The following is a 21,896-nucleotide window of genomic DNA, read 5'->3' as shown; positions in this document are numbered from 1 at the left end:
TGCTGAACCAACGAGACCAGGGGGACCATAGTTTCAAAAACTTATGTGCATATGCCTCCCAGCTAGAGAGTTCTTCCAGCCTATAGATCTCCTGAGCTTTACGCATCCACTCTCCCAAGGTAGGCGGATTCGTGTCTAGCCAGTGGAGCGGAATTAGCAGTTTCGCTACCGCAATGAGTATTGAGGCTAAGTCATGTTTTAAGGCCGGGCATATCTTATCTGGGAGGTTAAGAAGCACCAGTGTGGGGAGAGCAAGATTTTAGAGTTGCATATCTGATTTATTGCCTCTTCTATCTCTGTCCAATATGGAGATATAAGTGGGCAATGCCACCATATGTGAATTAGAGAACCCATCTCAGAATGACATCTCCAACAATTCAGACAAAATTTTAACCCCAAATTTTTGTGCAAGTGACCCCAAAAAGTCGCAAAAGCCCTTTCTTTTTAGGGCTCCTACATTTTTTGCCATAAAAAAAGCATGTTTTTTCATATCATGTTTTTTCTTCAAAAGAAAAAGTTCCAAAAGAGAAACAATATAAAATATTGTAATTCGATACCCTTTAAAGGCTAACTGAATATATGATGTTATAAGTCAAGCTTTCGAGGTCCCTTGTTCAGGCCAGGAATGAAAAAATCTCTAAAGAAACATGGATATACACAGGAAAGAACAGAGAGGTGAAGTGATAAATTGCAAAACACCAACAGAGGAATGGTCTTGAAGAAAGAGTCCTAAGGCTACTTTCACACTAGTATTTATATTTTCCGGTATTGAGATCCATCATAGGGTTTCAATACCGGAAAATAATTCTTCCGTTTTGTCCCCATTCATGCTCCAAAATGCATTCCATTCCGTTCTCATACCGGAGAGCAAACCGCTGTCCTAGGATGCAGAGCAAGACTGACCCACAATGCAAGTCAATGGGAGCGGATCAGTTTTCTCTGACATATTAGAAAACGGATTTGTCCCCTATTGATTGGAGTTCATGACTGATCTATGGGTATGTTAAAGATAATACAACCGGATCTGTTCATAACGAATGCAGATGGTTGTATTATCAGTAACGGAAGCGTTTTTGCTGAGCCCTGCCGGATCCAGCAAAAACGCTAGTGTGAAAGTAGCCTTAATTAGTTTACAGATAAGCTTTTCAAAAGATTCAAATATATTCTGATCTCTCCCAGGCTCCCTTGCAAGCGAGGAAGAGATTCTCTCCTATGACCAGCGTATTGGCAGAGATGAAAATCCCATACAGATGGGGATTCCCTTTGAAGCTTCTAATACATAGAGGAAGCAAAATCCATGCTCTTAAAAGCCCGGAGGAAGGAGAATCCCTCTTATGTTCCTGGAATATCTTGGATCCTGCATCGCCTCTACAATGGACCACTGTGGGTGACTGATTCTATGTTCCTACCAGGGATCTATAAAACTCATATTAACCAGAGGGAAGGAGCTGTAAGGTTCAAACTGATATAACCCCCTGAAGAAGTTTGGGACCCAGAGGGTACAGGTCTCTGGTTCACCATTTTAAACAACAGATGTTGATAATTACTCATTGTTTTACTGTTCTTATGTTGATGCTGTTTTTTTTGGGGGGTTTTTTGTCTCCGACTTCTTGAGCTTCCCAATCCAGACATACTTAATGGTTCCCACGGCATACTAAACGCATATCCTCCCCATAAAATATCATGGCGGTTAAGGTGATGTCTATCAATGCCAGAGGCCTAAACTCCCCATATAAGAGAGCCTTGCTGTGGAGAGATGCTTGGGCAGCTCATGCTGATATTGTGTGTGTACAATAGACACACATTTTATTTAAAAAATAAACATCCCATTTTCTCCCATCGAGGCTTCTCCCAAATATTCCTGGCCAACTCTGCAAAAAAAAAGAGCTGGTGTGGCTATTGCTGTAAAAGACCCTGCAAATGCAGATAATGTGTTGGTGGATGATGGAGGTAGGTACCTTGTCCTAGTGTGCACTGTGGAATCAACTACCTTGACCATAGCAAATATTTATGCACCAAACAAATCTCTGATTCGTTTTTTAAATAAACTACTAAACCGAATAAAAAAAATCCAGAAAGGGATCTTGTTAGTTTGTGGGGATTTCAACATTATTCCCTATAAAGATTTTGACTCCACAGGGAGTGGTAGGGTATCTCCTCCAACTTTGGGAAGGTGGTTGGGGGATAAACATCTGTATGACACTTTTCAATGTTTAAATGTTTCCTCTCGAGAATTTACCTTTTACTCTCCTCGCCACAGGTCATTTTCCCGCATTGACCTAGCTATTGCTGAACCTTGCTCCCAATGGTGAATTCTTTCACAATAGGTACATCCGTGTGGTCAGACCATGCATCAATATTTTGCACTTTCTCAGTGTCCTCAAAGCCTCCCTCCCATAGATCTTGGAGAAACAATGTATACCTGCTAAGACTTTCCTGAAACAAAGATCATATTGACTCACAAATATCCAATTACTTCTCCATCAACAACACTGATAAGGGTGAACAGACTGTCGGATCCGTCCTGCCGCTAGTGCATGCGAGCCCCCAGACTACCGCTCCGGCCCATTGACTATAATGGGGGCGGGGCGTAGTTACGACGGCAGCGCATGCCGAGAGGCCGCCGGAATAAAAGTACGATCAGTGAAAACACTGAGGCCGGTGCATTAACCCTTGCACGGATGCGGTCGGCGCTGACCGCGGCACGTGCGGTATCCTCACGGGTGCCGGTGTCCATGGGGTGACGGGGATCCCACGGCAGGCAAGGCAGCCCGATGCCTTCCTTAGGCATTATGGCTGCCTTCCCGGAGAGCCTGTGAGATCCAGTCCCCTGGATCTCACAGGCAAGCAGGCTGTAAGTGTATTACAGTCTGTAATACACTTACAGCCAATGCATTACAATACAGAAGTATTGTAAAAGGGATCAGACCCCCAAAAGTTGAAGTCCCAGATTGGGAAAAAAAAAAAAGTTGCAAGTAAAAAAAGGGTCCTTTTCCCAAAATAAAGTAAAAAAAAAAATTGTAAAGAATAGGGTAGAAATATTAGGTATCGCTGCGTGCGTATCGACCGGCTCTATAAAAATATCACATGACCTAACCCCTCAGGTGAACACCGTCTAAAAACTTAAATAAAAACTGTGCTAAAAATAACTTTTTTTTTTGTCACCTTACATCCCTAAAAGTGCAACACCAAGCGATCAAAAAGGCGTATGCCCCCCAAAATAGTACCAATCTAACCGTCACCGCATCCTGGAAAAAATGAGCCCCTACCTAAGACAATCGCCCAAAAAATAAAAAATAAACTATGGCTCTCAGACTATGGAGATACTAAAACCATGATTTTATTATTTTTTTTGCTTCAAAAAAGCTTTTATTGTGTTAAATGTAAGAAAATAAATTAAAAAAAGTTGACATATTATGTATTGCCACGTCCGTAACAACCTTCTCTATAAAAATACCACATGACCTAACCCCTTGGGTGAACACGTTAAAAAAATTAAAAAAACTGGGTCAAAAAAGCAATTTTTTGTCACCTTACATCACAAAAAGTATAATAGCAAGCGATTAAAAAGTCATATGCACCCCAAAATCAAACCGTCATCTCATCCCGCAAAAAATGAGATCCTACCAAAGACAATCGCCCAAAAAATAAAAAAACTATGGCTTTCAGAATATGGAGACACAAACATGATTATTTTTAAATGAAAAAATGCTTATTGTGTAAAACATAAAAAAGTATACATATTAAGTATCGCCACATCCGTAAGAACCTGCTGTATAAAAATATCAGATGAACTAACCCCTTAGGCCGGTTTTATCTCCGGCCAAAAAATCTGAACACTTGCCTGAATGCTGGATCCGTCCTTCCGGTCTGTGCATGCACAGACCGGTAAAAATGTGAAAAAAATATATAACTGATCCGTTTCTCCGTATGACAAACGGAGAGACGGATCCGTTCTTGCAATGCATTTGTAAGACTGATACGCCTACAAATGCTTTCCGTTTGCATGCAGATTGCCAGATCCGGCAGGCCAAAACAGCTATTTTTTGTTAACTTGCCTCAAAAAAAGTGTAATATAGAGCAAGCAAAAACCATATGGCGTTCCTTTCCTTCTGCATAATGCCGTCTGCCTGTACAGCAGTTTACAACCACATATGGGGTTTTTCTGTAAACTACAGAATCAGGGCAATAAATATTGAGTTTTGCTTGGCAGTTAACTCTTGCTTTGTTAGTGGGAAAAAAATGATTAAAATGGAAAATCTGCCAAAAAAGTGAAATTCTGAAATTTCAACTCCATTTTCCATTAATTCTTGTGGAACACCTAAAGGGTTAACAAAGTTTGTAAAATCAGTTTTGAATACCTTGAGGGGTGTAGTTTCTAAAATGGGGTAATTTTTGGGTGGTTTTGTAGCTGGCCAGCTGAGACCTGTCCGAGGTTGCTAGTATAGCTTATATGTGTATACAGCTAGACCTGCCAATAGCCTTAATACAGTTCCTATGTTTATGTGTTAAAGACAAAAGCCGAGTTATTTACTGTGACATCATGTTTTGGATAATCAATTAGGGAATAAATGGGCGGCACTGCGCATCAGTCGCGGTCCAGGTGCACGGTCAAAAGGTAGATACCTCGATACTTGCAATAGAAAGACCAGCACTCCGTAATTCCAATGATGAAGAAAAAGCTTTCTTTATTCGTCACCCATATGTGACGCGCGTTTCGACACTAATCTGTGTCTTTATCAAAGTACAGGTGATAACAGCTCAAAACAATATACAAATGGCACCATTTAAATACAATTCAAATAACCCGCCTCCTAGCCACGTAAGTGATCACATGGTCGGGGGCGGACTAAACCCAGAGCGTCATACTGCTACGCAACCAGTCCAAACAAAACTCAATCTAGCCATGAGTGGAGTACGGTAAGACATGTATCTAACCCATGTACTATTATCTATCAGGACAATCTTTGATCCTTTATACATCTGATTTCAACAATTTAAAAGTACCGATACATTAGAATTAAACCGTCTCCTCATCATGTAGAAAATCATATGATCACGGAAGTAACAATCCCGGTCACATGATCTGTCACATGACACAATATTGTTACGTCACCGATCCAAAAAATGTTGGATCTCACAGAAGATAGATTGCGGTGCAGTATTGAGAGATCCATGCTATGTTCAAACATATTTCAGAGAACTGAGATATCAACATTTGGTTACAGAACAGCAGCATGCATAAATACAAAGTAACAATCTACAATTATCCGTTCCACACATTGAATCAGAGGAAACTACTCAGTGAGTATTCCTTATTGAGGCCTTTGGGGGCAAGCGTCTGAAGTCGATGGATCCAATATGCTTCACGCTGGTGGAGCATCTGGATCCGATTTCCTCCACGTCGAGGTAAGGTCACTTCTTCTAAAATTTGAAAACGCAATTGTGAGATGCAGTGATTTTTTTCTTTATAATGCTGGGGAATAGGTAGCAAGGTGTTTTCTTTCCTAATTGTAGACTTATGTTTTGCTACCCGGTCCTTCATACGCATTGTCGTCTCTCCAACATAGCACAGCCCACAGGGACATTTAAGTAAATAAATCACGAAACTGCTGTCGCATGTGAAATGACCCCGAATGGGGATTTGTTGTCCTGTCTGTGGGTGTGCTATGTTGGAGCCTTTGATCACATTAGAGCAATGAACACAGTTAAGGCAGGGAAATGTTCCCTTCCTAACTGTAGAGAAAGTGAGCTGTCGCTGAAGCATCCTGTCACTTCCTACGTCCGCCCGGACAATCATGTCTCTAATGTTTTTATTACGCTTATAGCACATCATGGGGCGGTCCCTAAATTCCTGAATTGTGGGGTATGATTTTTGTAAAATATTCCAGTGTTTATAGATGACAGCCTTGACTCGGTCCATCCAAGGATGGTATTTTACAACTAGTGGTATTCTCTGTCCTTTGTCTTTCTTTTCTAATGACTCTGTGGGATTTCCTATCTTATCTCGCTGTTCATGTAATAGACAGGGCGGATAGCCTCTGTCTATAAATTTCTGAGTCATTTCCCGTAACCTAAGATCACGTGTGTCCTGATCCATAACAATGTTCGCCACTCTTCTATATTGTGAGTATGGCAAGGATTTTTTTACAGTTGATGGGTGATTACTATGGAATGACAAGAGACTATTTCTGTCAGTTTTCTTGACATATAAGTCAGTGGTAATCCTGTTGTCAATTCCCCTAATCACCCATGTGTCGAGGAAGGAGACACGTGAATCTTGGTGCAGGGTAAATTTCAGCTCTGGTCTTACATTGTTGATGTAGTCCACAAAGGTCAACAGGGTCTCAATGCTGCACCGCCATACGCAAAAAACATCATCTATGAAACGTTTCCAAAATATGCAATGATTCTGATATAGCTCACTTGGGTAAATATATTCTCTCTCAAAATGTGCCATATAACAGTTTGCGTATGGCGGTGCAGCATTGGACCCCATCGCGGTCCCACACCGCTGCTGAAAAAAAGTGTCCTGAAATAAAAAATAGTTGCGACGTAAGACAATGGACAGTAAAGAAAGAAAAAACTTTTTTTCTTGTGCCGTGTACAGGCTGTCATCTAATAACACCTGGACAGATTCCAGACCTTTTTCATGAGTTATGCTCGTATATAAGCTGCAGACGTCTAGAGTGACCAGGATGCAATCATGCGACAGCTCAATTTCTCGTACTGTCTCCAGAAAATGTTGTGTGTCCCTAAGGTAGGAAGGGGCTTTTTTGGTAAGAGGAGTCAACACTCTGTCCAGAAATATTGCAGGGGGAGATAGGACTGAATCCGTGGCTGCGACAATGGGGCGACCCGGAGGCTTGTCCAGGGATTTATGCACTTTCGGAAGTGTGTAAAATACGGGTGTCACAGGGTGTTGGTTGATTAAAAATTCCGCTAATTTTTTGTCAATAACATGTTGTACTAAGTTTTCATCAACCAAGGTCTGTAACTCCCGCTTTATTGTCCAGACCGGATCCCCCTGCAATATTTCATAGACATTGTGGTCAGATAATTGTCCCAGAATCTCCCTAACATAGTAATCTTTGTCTAGTATAACAAGGGCTCCGCCTTTATCCGCAGGCTTAAAAACCAGGGAGTCATCATCAGTCAGATGATTGACTACCTGTCTTTCCTCTACAGACAAATTATGGTGGATATAATAATCACCTTTCTTAAAATTCGCAAGTAGTACGGCAATATCACGTTGTACAAGTTGTATGTAAGTTTCACTAGGGTGATATATCTTCGGGGGCATATAGTGGCTCTTAAGCCTTAAACCAAACTGCTGCAAACTTAATAGTGATTGTACATTTTCAATAGGGACCGGATCATGCATAGGTACATTTGAAAAATGGCTTTTAAGCCGTATACTCCGAAAAAAACGATTTAAATCCATGTCCAGTCCAAATGTGTCCAGACTAGTGGTCGGACTGAAAGATAGTCCCTTTTCAAGGAGTCCAATTTGGAGTGGAGAGAGATTCTTAGAAGATAAGTTTAACACTAGGGTGTGCTGAGTACCTGTGACCGGGTTAGACGTGGAGCTTCGGCGTCCCCGATGATGGTGTCGGCCTGAGCGCCTGGTGTTGGCCTTCTTGGGCATCTGCGTGCTCCTAAAAAATTGCGCTGACCTGTTGTGGAGTCGCTTCCAGAGTCGGATGATGCTGTGCCCGCTCTGCGACCGGATCGACGTGGTGGTTGAGATGTAGCAGTGCCGGCTTTGTCCTGCCATCTGTACACTTGGTTTCTTTGGTAGTCTTCCATATCCCGAATATATTTTGTTCGCTTTGTAATCTGTATGGAGCTTTGTAATTCGGTACATTGCTTATCGATTTTTTCTTTCAGGATATCAAGATCTTCCTTTTTTAGACAGTCTCTTAGTTGGGACTCAATAGTGCTAATGCCTTCTTGGCACTCGGCAATAGCTCTGGTCAGGTGTTCAATTGTCAGAACTATAATGTCCAGTGAACACTTGTTTAAAATATTGGCAAAGCGGGCACAATATTCAACGCTCTCTCGGAAGAAAGTGGGTTCCTCTGATTCAATGTCTGGAACGGATAATTGTGGATTGTTACTTTGTATTTATGCATGCTGCTGTTCTGTAACCAAATGTTGATATCTCAGTTCTCTGAAATATGTTTGAACATAGCATGGATCTCTCAATACTGCACCGCAATCTATCTTCTGTGAGATCCAACATTTTTTGGATCGGTGACGTAACAATATTGTGTCAAGTGACAGATCATGTGACCGGGATTGTTACTTCCGTGATCATATGATTTTCTACATGATGAGGAGACGGTTTAATTCTAATGTATCGGTACTTATAAATTGTTGAAATCAGATGTATAAAGGATCAAAGATTGTCCTGATAGATAATAGTACATGGGTTAGATACATGTCTTACCGTACTCCACTCATGGCTAGATTGAGTTTTGTTTGGACTGGTTGCGTAGCAGTATGACGCTCTGGCCCCGTGACTGGTCACATGGCTGGGGGCGGTTTAGTCCGCCCCCGACCATGTGATCACTTACGTGGCTAGGAGGCGGGTTATTTGAATTGTATTTAAATGGTGCCATTTGTATATTGTTTTGAGCTGTTATCACCTGTACTTTGATAAAGACACAGATTAGTGTCGAAACGCGCGTCACATATGGGTGACGAATAAAGAAAGCTTTTTCTTCATCATTGGAATTACGGAGTTCTGGTCTTTCTATATCATGTTTTGGATGTCATATAACTGTTATATATTGTGTTCACAGAAGCAGAAAAGATAATATGCCTTTTAAGATTAATTTTGTAATGTGAGGTAAGCTCAATGACACAGCAGAAACAACAGAATGCATAGTGTTATTCTGTTGTTGCTGGGCAGAAGTCTAGACCAATTACAGCCAGCTTCTCACATGGCAAGAGTTTTCACCAATCACAGCCAGCCTCACACATAGCCTGTCTGGGATCTCCCCTGGCAGGAGCTGCTAGAATTATTATTCACCAGAGCCAGGAGCTGAAGAGACATTCACTCCACTGAGAGCTATGTTTTTATGAAAGCAGGGAGGCCAAAATTGGTATTTAAAACTGTTCTATAATGTTCCTACTGTTTGTATAGTGATTTAGAACTGTATACTGGACCAGTTATATGTGTGTTTACTTACAGTTCCACCAAATTGCAAGCATACAATTGCAAACTACAAATACAAATTGCAAGCATTCAGATTCCATAAAGCTGACCGGTGACGATTATTCCACCGCTCTGCCTCCCACAAGAAGACAAAGTGGACCAGGAGGGCTTGACCTTCCTGCTCCCCTCAGCCATGGGGCCACCTGTTCCTGCCCTTCAATCCGGTCCCTGTCACTTGTGCCAGGGACTGAAGAGGTGGCTCCGCTGGTCCATGTCAGAAGGGTGAAGAACACAGATGAAGGCACATGCCGTGAACCATTCCTAGTCTTTCATCAGGACAAGGTGGTCCTCTGTCCGGTCCCTTCCTTTTTACCCAAGGTAGTGTGTGTATGGTCTGTATGGTTTACCCAAGGTAGTGTACCCATGGTCTGTGTCCCCCAATGATATAAGCGAGAAATTTTGATTTCACTGACCTATTTTACATGCCATACAAGCCCTATATTCCAAACCATCAGCTTGCGTATTAATCAATGGCACCTTCTCTCGAACATTCCCCATCAGTAATGGAACACGTCAGGGGTGCCCCCTTTCTCCCTTCCTTTTCCTAATGCTGATGGAGCCAATTTGCCAAGAAAATTAGAATGTCAGATGCGATCAGAAGCATTCCAGCAGGAAATAGCATACATTGGGGCTGTTTGCTGATGATGTAATCCTGACTATATCAGACTCCCCTATCCCCCCTACGAGCAGCATCAGCTATCATCTTATCATTTGGAGAGGTTTCTTATTACAAAATTACCGAAACCAAATCCCAAATACTGACCATTAAGATTCCACCACTCCTAAAAGCGTCAATCTCAAAAGAATTCCCTTTTCAGTGGGCATCATCTAAAGGCTACTTTCACACTGGCATTTTGGCTTTCCATTTGTGAGAGCCGTTCAGGGCTCTCACAAGCAGTCCAAAACGTATCAGTTTTCCCCTAATGTATTCTGAATGGAAAAGAATCTGCTCAGAATGCATCAGTTTGCCTCAGTTCCGTCTCCATTACACTTTGGAGGTGGACACCAAAACGCTGCTTGCAGCGTTTTGGTGTCCGTCTGACGAAACTGAGCCAAACTGATCCGTTCTGACACAGTGTAAGTCAATGGGAACGGATCCGTTTTCTATGACACAATCTGGCACAATAGAAAACTGATCCGTCCTCCATTAACTTTCAATGGTGTTCAAGACGGATCTGTCTTGGCTATGTTAAAGATAATACAAACGGATCCATTTTGAACGGATGCAGACGGTTGTATTATCTGAACGGATCCGTCTGTGCAGATCCATGACGGATCCGCACCAAACGCGAGTGTGAAAGTACCCTAATAACCTATTTAGGAATTTAGCTCTGTTTTCCGCTCACCAGACTACTCTAATGTAACTATGACCTCTTATATAACTCACTACAGAATGATTTGACCAGGTACTCACAAATAGAACTCACTTGGTTGGGGCGTATAGTCATCTATAAAATGATGGTATTACCAAAAGTACTTTATTACTTTTGCACTCTGATGATTCCTTTACCGAAAGCGCTACTCCATAAGTTCCAACGTCAGATGCTTTCTTTTATTTGGGGAAAGAACAACCATAGAGTAGCGGCTTCCATCCTATATACTCACAGGGAAAGGGGAGGTATGGGAGCCCTGAACCTGAGATTCTGGTGGAGACAGGAACATAATGTCGGATGGCCTGCAATAGAAACTGAGCTTAATTCAAGAAGATCACTTGGTACTCTCTTGTTGGTACATGCCATTGAAGCAAAGTTTCCTCTACTCTCTGCCTTATTACGTAGAGCTTCGGTCCAAATATGGAAATCAATGCTTAAAATGACTTACAAAGATTGCCCTTTGAAAGATTTTCCCAATAGACATACTAGAGTTTTTATTGCCAGACTTAGCTACGACCTATTGGAGAAGCAGAGGTGTTCGTTTACTAACAGACTTGTATGAAGGAAACACATTAAAGCCTTTCTCGGCTATTCAAACTATTTTTGCAATTCCAGAGACAAAGCAGTATGAATATATGAGAATTACTCAACTTCTGGGAAATGATCCTCAATTGAAAGTTTCCCTCCAACTCCCTCTTTATACCTTTCTCTTTCTCCCGAAAGGAGATATACAAATTCCCACCAGACTCTTATACATAACTCTCATGGGAGATCTTGATCTGAAAAAGCCGGCTCACCTATTAAATTGGGAGAGGGACCTTCAGAGATCATACACATATGCTGAATGGCAAACAGCGATTAATACTTCTCTTAAATCCACCTCAAATATATCACAAACTGATGACTAGATGGTACTACACCACCACCAGACTTGTGGAATGTGGAAAATAAATGTTAACGTTGCCAGAGGTCTCCTGGTAATTTACTTCACATTTTCTGGAGCTGTCCAACACTCCACCCCTATTGGTCAGACATTACGAATCTGCTCCGCACCATTATTTCACGTAACGTTAGTCTGACCCCTGGGTTAGCTCTTCTATCCCTGGGAGTCGAACAAGTTCCAGGCTACTATAGGAAGTTATTTTGCCATGTACTACTAACAGCCAAACTTATGATAGCTCAGTGTTTCTCAAATAGTGGGGCGCGCCCCCCAGGGGGGGCGCCAGGCTCCGTGAAGGGGGGCTCGTTCAGGGCCGGCCTTTGGGGTGTGCAAATTTCTTCTGTATAATGCCGGCAGGCCGGGCGGCCGGCGCGTCCCTCAGTGATGTCACATGTCTGCGCCGCCTGCTTTATGAATGAAGCAGGCGACGCAGACAAGTGACGTCACTGAGGGACACGCCGGCCGCCCGGCCCGCCTGCCGGCATTATACAGAAGATATATGGTACTATTAGGAGTGAGGGGGGCATGTTTAATAACTTCAAACGGCGGCGGCGGGCACATGGAATCGGTGGATGGCACAGTTAAGGGGTGGGGGTCTGTGGATGGCACTGTTATGGTTTGGGGGGGGCACTGTGGATGGCACTGTTATGGGGTGGGGGGTATGTGGATGGCACATATATAACAGTGCCAGCCACAGATCCTCCCCATAAGTGTCCGTCATCCACAGATCCCACCATAAGTGTCCGTCATCCACAGATCCCACCATAAGTGTCCGTCATCCACAGATCCCCCCATAAGTGTCCGTCATCCACAGATCCCCCCATAAGTGTCCGTCATCCACAGATCCCCCCATAAGTGTCCGTCATCCACAGATCCCCCCATAAGTGTCCGTCATCCACAGATCCCCCATAAGTGTCCGTCATCCACAGATCCCACCATAAGTGTCCGTCATCCACAGATCCCACCATAAGTGTCCGTCATCCACAGATCCCACCATAAGTGTCCGTCATCCACAGATCCCACCATAAGTGTCCGTCATCCACAGATCCCCCCATAAGTGTCCGTCATCCACAGATCCCCCCCATAAGTGTCCGTCATCCACAGATCCCCCCATAAGTGTCCGTCATCCACAGATCCCCCCATAAGTGTCCGTCATCCACAGATCCCCCATAAGTGTCCGTCATCCACAGATCCCCCCATAAGTGTCCGTCATCCACAGATCCCCACCATAAGTCTCCGTCATCCACAGATCCCCCCATAAGTGTCCGTCATCCACAGATCCCCCCATAAGTGTCCGTCATCCACAGATCCCCCCCATAAGTGTGTGTCCGATCCATATTTCTTTCTTTTTTTATTCTCTTATACGTTAATAAGGATACAGTGTTATGCAGAGGTGTACTTATAACAATTTTATAGACAAATGATACTATTTACAGTCGCGCGGGGGGCGCAAAATGTTTTCTTCTTCCTAGGGAGGGCATGACAGAAAATAATTGAGAAGCACTGTGATAGCTCGACAATGGAAATTCACACAACCCCCAACAGTGTTAAGTATAACATAAATGGTATCTAATCATTGCATATACAAACGACTATTAGCTCATCGAAAAAAGCTTGATCGATGTCCATTGCCCTCACTAGAGGCCCATTAAGTACCAAATATAAATGAAGAATGTCATAGACCATTGTAACACTGTATTAATATTTAATTTTATTATGAAACATTGTAACACTGGATATTATTTGTTATTTGCATACTTTACCTGCTGACTATTATTTTAGAGCTGAGTGCTCTCATTGTATAACTATTTTAAAAACATAAACATTTTCATAGTTAAAAAAAATATTGTCTCAGGACAATATTCCCAGACTCTCCCATACTATGCTTCAGACAACCTCCAAATTTAAGAAATCTGATTATCAGGAGCTCACTGCCATCCAATATACAGAAAGGAATTTTTCCCTGCAATGTGAGGAGCTGCAAAATCTCTTCACACATACTGACCACAGACAGGATACATATCCCCAACACTCAACAGGACTACAAGATTCCATTCTCGTGTTCTGCATCTAATGTGGTGTACCTCATTATGTGCACAAAATATCCCACTCAGGGTCTTTATGTGGGGGAAACAGGGCAGACACTCAGAGCGAGGATAAGGTCTCACCGTCATACTATAAAGGAGAAAAATACAACTTTCCCTGTTGCCAAATATTTTTGTGATCCTGGCCACAACATTACAGGCCTCCAAGTATTGATATTAAAAGGTCATTTCAAATCCCAAAGGGACAAACGAGTTTGGGAATACAAATTTATAACTGTCTTTGACACCCTCAACACAGGACTGAATTTGTCTCAAGGTTTTATGGCCTACTACAACATCTGAGGAGAAAGAGGGGTCGTCTCCTCTCTAAACTCAGAGACTAACAAACTTTCACTCAGCTTATCTGTAAACTAATTAAGGACTCTTTCTCCAAGACCATTCCTCTGTTTGTTGGTTTAGTGCTCTCATTAAGGCCTCATGCACACGAACTTTGTTTTGGTCCGCATTTGAGCCGCAGTTTTTGTGGCTTGGATGCGGACCTATTCACTTCAATGGGGCCACAAAAGATGTGGACAGCACTCTGTGTGCTGTCCGCATCCGTAGCTCTGTTCCGTGGTCCGAAAAAAATATAATCTGTTCTATTCTTGTCCCTTTTGCGGACAAGAATAGGCAGTTATATTAATGGTGATCCGTGCCATTCTGAAAATTGCAAAGAAAAAGGGGGTCAGTCAGCACATCCCAATCTCATTCTGAAAATTGCGGAACGCACACGGACGCCATCCGTGTTTTGTGGATCCGCAATTTGCAGACTGCAAAACACACAACGGTCGTGTTCATGTAGCCTAAGGCCTCATGCACACGACCGTTGTGTGCATCCGTGGCCGTTGTGCCGTTTTCCGTTTTTTTTTCGCAGACCCATTGACTTTTAATGGGTCCGTGGAAAAATCGGAAAGTGCACCGTTTTGCAGCCGAGACCGTGATCCGTGTATCCTGTCCGTCAAAAAAATATGACCTGTCCTATTTTTTTGACGGACAACGGTTCACGGACCCATTCAAGTCAATGGGTCCGTGAAAGAACACGGATGCACACAAGATTGGCATCCGTGTCCGTGATCCATGGCCGTAGGTTACTTTAATACAGACGGATCCGAAGATCCGTCTGCATAAAAGCTTTTTCAGAGCTGAGTTTTCACTTCGTGAAAACTCAGATCCGACAGTATATTCTAACACAGAGGCGGTCCCATGGTGATGGGGACGCTTCAGGTTAGAATATACTAAAAGAACTGTGTACATGACTGCCCCCTGCTGCCTGGCAGGTGCTGCCAGGCAGCAGGGGGCAGCCCCCCCCCTCCCCTGTAGTTAACTCGTTGGTGGCCAGTGGGCCCCCCTCCCTCCCCTGTAGTTAACTCGTTGGTGGCCAGTGGGCCCCCCTCCCTCCCCTGTAGTTAACTCGTTGGTGGCCAGTGGGCCCTCTCCCCTCCCTCCCCCTCCTGATTAAAATCTCCCCCCCTATCATTGGTGGCAGCGGAGAGTACCGATCGGAGTCCCAGTTTAATCGCTGGGGCTCCGATCGGTAACCATGGCAACCAGGACGCTACTGCTGTCCCGGTTGCCATGGTTACTTAGCAATTTGTAGAAGCATTATACTTACCTGCGAGCTGCGATGTCTGCGTCCGGCCGGGAGCTCCTCCTACTGGTAAGTGACAGGTCATTAAGCAATGCGCCGCAGAGACCTGTCACTTACCAGTAGGAGGAGCTCCCGGCCGGACGCAGACATCACAGCTCGCAGGTAAGTATAATGCTTCTACAAATTGCTAAGTAACCATGGCAACCGGGACTGCAGTAGCATCCTGGTTGCCATGGTTACCGATCAGAGCCCCAGCGATTAAACTGGGACTCCGATCGGTACTCTCCGCTGCCACCAATGATAGGGGGGGGGGAGATTTTAATTAGGAGGGGGAGGGAGGGGAGAGGGCCCACTGGCCACCAACGAGTTAACTACAGGGGAGGGAGGGGAAGCCCACTGGCCACCAACGAGTTAACTACAGGGGAGGGAGGGGGGCCCACTGGCCACCAACGAGTTAACTACAGGGGAGGGGGGGCCCACTGGCCACCAACGAGTTAACTACAGGGGAGGGAGGGGGGCCGGCCGCACTGGCCACCAACGAGTTAACTACAGGGGAGGGAGGGGGGGGGCCGGCCGCACTGGCCACCAATGTATTAACTACAGGGGGGGGGGGCTGCCCCCTGCTGCCTGGCAACACCTGTCAGGCAGCAGGGGGCAGTCATGTACACAGTTCTTTTAGTATATTCTAACCTGAAGCGTCCCCATCACCATGGGAACGCCTCTGTGTTAGAATATACTGTCGGATTTGAGTTTCACGATCTAACTCATATCCGACAGTATATTCTAACATAGAGGCGTTCCCATGGTGATGGGGACGCTTCAAGTTAAAATATACCATCGGATTGGAGAAAACTCCAATCCTATGGTATATTAACTCCTGACTTTACATTGAAAGTCAATGGGGGACGGATCCGTTTGAAATTGCACCATATTGTGTCAACGTCAAACGGATCCGTCCCAATTGACTTGCATTGTAATTCAGGACGGATCCGTTTGGCTCCGCACGGCCAGGCGGACACCAAAACTACTTTTTTTTCATGTCCGTGGATCCTCCAAAAATCAAGGAAGACCCACGGATGAAAAAACGGTCACGGATCACGGAAAAACGGAACCCGTTTTTTTCGGACCGCAAAAAAATACGGTCGTGTGCATGAGGCCTAAGAGACACAAAATGAGTATTGCAGGTATGATACCTTTTAAAGGCTAACACAAATAGAAGTAATAATGATGTTACTTACGAGCTTTCGAGACATCAGCAGTCCCTTCATCAGGCGTACTACAAGAATATATGAAGAAACAGCAATATATATATATACAATAAAAGAACAGAGGCACGGGGGAATGAATGGACATTTGAAAAATAACAGAACAACATATCAAAGATCTTGAGAATGAGTCCTTAATTATCTTACAGATAAAGGGTGTGAAAGTTTTATGATCTCTAAACTGATGTTATCTCAGAGACCTTGTGCCCTGACTATGTCTATAGAAGACTCTTTAGCTCTTGTAGTGTGTCATAAATCACGGGACAAATTCAGTCCAGTATTCAAAGTGTCAAGAAGTGTTATAAATTTGTATTCCCAAATTCTTCTAGCTCTTTAGGATTTGAAGTTACCTTTTAATATGAGAACTTTCATGTGTTCTTCATTGTGTCCTGGGCTACAGAAATGCTTAGCCACAGGAAAGTATAACTTCTCTTTAATTGTGTGGCGGTGGGACCTCATCCTTGCAATGAGTCTCTGTCCTGTTTCTCCAACATAGAGGCTTCCAACAGGACATTTAGTGCAGAGAATCAGATAAACAACATTAGATGTAGAACATGTTACTGTCCCAGGGATCTTATAGTCCTGCTATGTGTTGGGGATCTGGATCTTATATGTTAAAATTATATGGGAACAGATTTTGCATCTTCTTATATTACAGGGATGGATTCCTTTTTCTGTGGTACATGGCCTTGAGCTTGATCTGATCAGAATATTACTTAGATTTGGAGGTTGTCGGAAAGCTAGTAAGGGGGGATCTGGGAAGATTGTTTTTAGTCGATCATCCTTGCGTAGGAGATGATGATGTTTTGGCAGTTTTCCTCAGTACCTTTAGTTGTGGGTTGTAGGTCACAACCAGAGGTATGTGCTGGTTCTGTTTCTTTTCATTGTATTGGAGAAGTTGACTTCTGAGGATCTTGGTGGCTCTTGTGATCTGATCTTCAATTGAAGCAGGATGATAGCCCTGGTGTAAAAAGGTCCTTTTCAGATATTGTAAATGCTCATCCCTGTCTGATGGACTGGAACAGATTTGGTTATATCTGATGGCTTGACTATACAGGGAGTGCAGAATTATTAGGCAAGTTGTATTTTTGAGGATTAATTTTATTATTGAACAACAACCATGTTCTCAATGAACCCAAAAAACTCATTAATATCAAAGCTGAATATTTTTGGAAGTAGTTTTTAGTTTGTTTTTAGTTTTAGCTATTTTAGGGGGATATCTGTGTGTGCAAGTGACTATTACTGTGCATAATTATTAGGCAACTTAACAAAAAACAAATATATAACCATTTCAATTATTTATTTTTACCAGTGAAACCAATATAACATCTCAACATTCACAAATATACATTTCTGACATTCAAAAACAAAACAAAAACAAATCAGTGACCAATATAGCCACCTTTCTTTGCAAGGACACTCAAAAGCCTGCCATCCATGGATTCTGTCAGTGTTTTGATCTGTTCACCATCAACATTGCGTGCAGCAGTAACCACAGCCTCCCAGACACTGTTCAGAGAGGTGTACTGTTTTCCCTCCTTGTAAATCTCACATTTGATGATGGAACACAGGTTCTCAATGGGGTTCAGATCAGGTGAACAAGGAGGCCATGTCATTAGATTTTCTTCTTTTATACCCTTTCTTGCCAGCCACGCTGTGGAGTACTTGGACGCGTGTGATGGAGCATTGTCCTGTATGAAAATCATGTTTTTCTTGAAGGATGCAGACTTCTTCCTGTACCACTGCTTGAAGAAGGTGTCTTCCAGAAACTGGCAGTAGGACTGGGAGTTGAGCTTGACTCCATCCTCAACCCGAAAAGGCCCCACAAGCTCATCTTTGATGATACCAGCCCAAACCAGTACTCCACCTGCACCTTGCTGGCGTCTGAGTCGGACTGGAGCTCTCTGCCCTTTACCAATCCAGTCACGGGCCCATCCATCTGGCCCATCAAGACTCACTCTCATTTCATCAGTCCATAAAACCTTAGAAAAATCAGTCTTGAGATATTTCTTGGCCCGGTCTTGACGTTTCAGCTTGTGTGTCTTGTTCAGTGGTGGTCGTCTTTCAGCCTTTCTTACCTTGGCCATGTCTCTGAGTATTGCACACCTTGTGCTTTTGGGCACTCCAGTGATGTTGCAGCTCTAAAATATGGCCAAACTGGTGGCAAGTGGCATCTTGACTTTTCTCAGTTCATGGGCAGTTATTTTGCGCCTTGGTTTTTCCACACGCTTCTTGCGACCCTGTTGACTATTTTGAATGAAACGCTTGATTGTTCGATGATCACGCTTGAGAAGCTTTGCAATTTTAGTGCTGCATCCCTCTGCAAGATATCTCACTATTTTTGACTTTTCTGAGCCTGTCAAGTCCTTCTTTTGACCCATTTTGCCAAAGGAAAGGAAGTTGCCTAATAATTATGCACACCTAAAATAGGGTGTTGATGTCATTAGACCACACCCCTTCTCATTACAGAGATGCACATCACCTAATATGCTTAATTGGTAGTAGGCTTTCGAGCCTATACAGCTTGGAGTAAGACAACATGCATAAAGAGGATGATGTGGTCAAAATACTCATTTGCCTAATAATTCTGCACGCAGTGTAGATGATGGACTTTTTAATATGTTTGGGGTGGAAGCTGTCCCATTTGGGGTATGTAGACCGATCAATAGGTTTTCGATACAGGGATGTCTGTATTAAGCCGTCTTGAAGTTTTATGGTGGTGTCCAGAAAGCTGACTTCTGTGTGTGAATAGTTGAGGGTCAGGTTTATGGTGGGATGGAATTTGTTGAATTGTTCATGAAATTTTGATGATCAGAGTCGGTCCAGATTTTTAGGATGTCATCAATGAAACGGAAGTAGGCCAAGGGTTTTTTGGGGCTGGATACCAAAAAGTCATTTTCCAGTTTTGCCATCTGTTTTGCAATTTATTTCTCCACCTCTTCTTTCCTGTGTATGTCCATGTTTCTTTAGAGATTTTTTCATTCCTGGCCTGAAGAAAAGACCTCAGTGTCTCAAAAGCTTGCCTTAACGTCATGTATTTTAGTTATCCATTAAAGGGTATCAAATTACAATGTTTTATATTGTGTTTTTCTTCATATATGTTTGACTTGCATTTCCTTTCAAGCATTTATTTTTCCCTGGAAAGAAGGGTATAGAAAAAACACCTGATAACATGCAATTGTCACAACATCAAGGCAGGTCCCTAGACTTTCTACTGAGTGCGTCTAGCTTCCATACCCTGCAGTGAGGAGATAGAGCAGGCTTCCTCAAACTGCAGCCCTCCAGCTGTTGCAAAACTACAACTCCCAGCATGCCCGAACAGCCTACAGGTATCAGCCTACAACAGGGCATTGTAGGAGTTGTAGTTTTACAACAGCTGGAGGACCGCAGTTTGAGGATGCCTGAGATAGAGCATGCTATTATCTCAAATCTGTGTGACTTTTTTCCGCTGCTTGTAAATGGAGTTTTGCAAAACAAATACCCCATGTGTGAACATGGCTTTAAAGTGTACATTGAGAAAATCATAGCAGCTACTAGATGGTGGATTGTGCGAATTTGGGTGAAATTGAGAAATATTACGATTTGATAAATTCACTAAAGAATGCATTCTTTATAAGAAGGTGAAAATAAAATAGAATAGGGGTGGCTGGCTAACTGCTTTTTGGGAGCCACAGAAATGGCTACCCTGCCATTCTGGAATCTCGATCTTAGAAGCACCTGTTAAGGTGCTTATTTAGATGTAATCTCCTCCTAAAGGCTGTCGGCGTCATACACATTAGTGTATTCTCTGCCAAGAACCTAATATGTATGGAGAGGGTAAACGAAATGTGTTCTCTTGGGAGATAGGCAACTGCCGGAGGTGTCTGGCAACAACTTTCTCCAAATCAAGCATTTATTTGAGGGTTTACACGGCCCGAATATCGGGGATGAACGATTCTACAAATACTCATTCTCAATAATCTGTCTAAAGATGCAGCCAATCATACAAGAAACGAGTGTAACACTCGATCATCAAGTGAAACAGTTTTTCCTGCAGGCAAGTAAATTATATTTCTCGGGTAGCAGATTGCACGACAGAAACAATGCAAATGTATGAGGACTAGCGATGACAGTAGCGATCACTTGTTCTTATACTGTGGAGCTGATCGCTGCATATAAATGCAGAGCTTCACCCCAACTGAATGAGCAACTAGTTGTCATGAAGAACTGGTCCTCAGAGCATGAAAACTTGCCTTATATGTATGGAGGAATTGGGAGAGGGGGATACTGAAGGTATAGGTATACACCATTTAGCCCTAAACATTATCTAAAACCAACACTGGAAGTATTTTCAAGACAATACGCTGTTCCTTGAGTGCTTTGAACTAGTGATGTCGAGAACACTTCTCTGTTGTTCCAAATTGTAGTACTTACAGCAGACTTTAGGCCCCTTTACATGAGCTGATGCACAGAAAATTAGTCTCTATGCACATGACCGTATTTTTGGTCCACATCCAATCTGCATTTTTTGCTGATCGGATCCGGACCCATTAATCTCAAAGGGGCTGCAAAATATGTAGACAACACACAGTGTGCTATCCATTTGTACGTTCCGACATCCCACAAATAAGATAGATACTGTATTCTTGTACAAAAAAAAGCAAGGATTTAACAAGGTAAAAAAATCTCATTTTATTAATTATAAATCACATGAACATTACAGGTGAGACTCAAAAGGGACAGAACATGGAGACTGGGCCACAAAAGGGCTCTGCAATGTGGAGAATCACAATGGGGGATGATGTGACCATATAAAGCAGGTAACAGACAATTAACAGAAGCTGTGAATATTGGAGTAGTTGCGGGTGCAATTGCTGTCCCCTAGTGTTGAACAACTACCTAGCTCTTATTCACAGCGTCCAAGCAATGGATTCTGTAGGGTGTAATTGTACAGTGCAATACTACTCATAAAGATGGTATATAACAATAACTGTAAGTCACTAGTCTCACCCTAATACAGATACCATGTTACCTACCCATGTTGCTGCTGAAAAATGGTGACACGGTTCCCCCACTGCTTCGACCTCAACACGTGTTTCGCCACGTAGGCTTCGTCAGGAGGTACAAACACACTAAGACAAATTTGGGCATATAAAGGCTAAAGAGGAGGGATTAATTATCACTAACTATGATCATCTGTACCAAAGGTGTTCATGTTGTGAGACAGCCTCCTTCAGTGCTTCCTGGTCATTAACCCCTTAAGGACTCAGCCCTATTTCACCTTAAGGACTTGGCCATTTTTTGCAAATCTGACCAGTGTCACTTTAAGTGCTCATAACTTTAAAACGCATTGACTTATCCAGGCCGTTCTGAGATTGTTTTTTCGTCACATATTGTACTTCATGACACTGCTAAAATTGGGTCAAAAAAGTTAATTTTTTTTG

General features: G+C 43.0%; 1 long non-coding RNA gene across 1 annotated transcript; it reads right to left on the bottom strand.

Moving 5' to 3' along the window:
- Window positions 1–11,864: 11,864 nt before the first annotated feature.
- LOC120998028 lies at window positions 11,865–21,625 on the bottom strand. Its single transcript, XR_005778283.1, has 3 exons — window positions 21,489–21,625; window positions 17,711–17,715; window positions 11,865–11,876 (listed from the first exon to the last, which is right to left on the bottom strand). It is a non-coding gene; the product is annotated as an uncharacterized LOC120998028 (long non-coding RNA).
- Window positions 21,626–21,896: the final 271 nt, after the last annotated feature.

This window comes from Bufo bufo, chromosome 4, assembly GCF_905171765.1.
Source record: "Bufo bufo chromosome 4, aBufBuf1.1, whole genome shotgun sequence".
Taxonomy (NCBI): Eukaryota; Metazoa; Chordata; class Amphibia; order Anura; family Bufonidae; genus Bufo; species Bufo bufo.
This window is presented reverse-complemented; position numbering and strand designations above follow the sequence as displayed.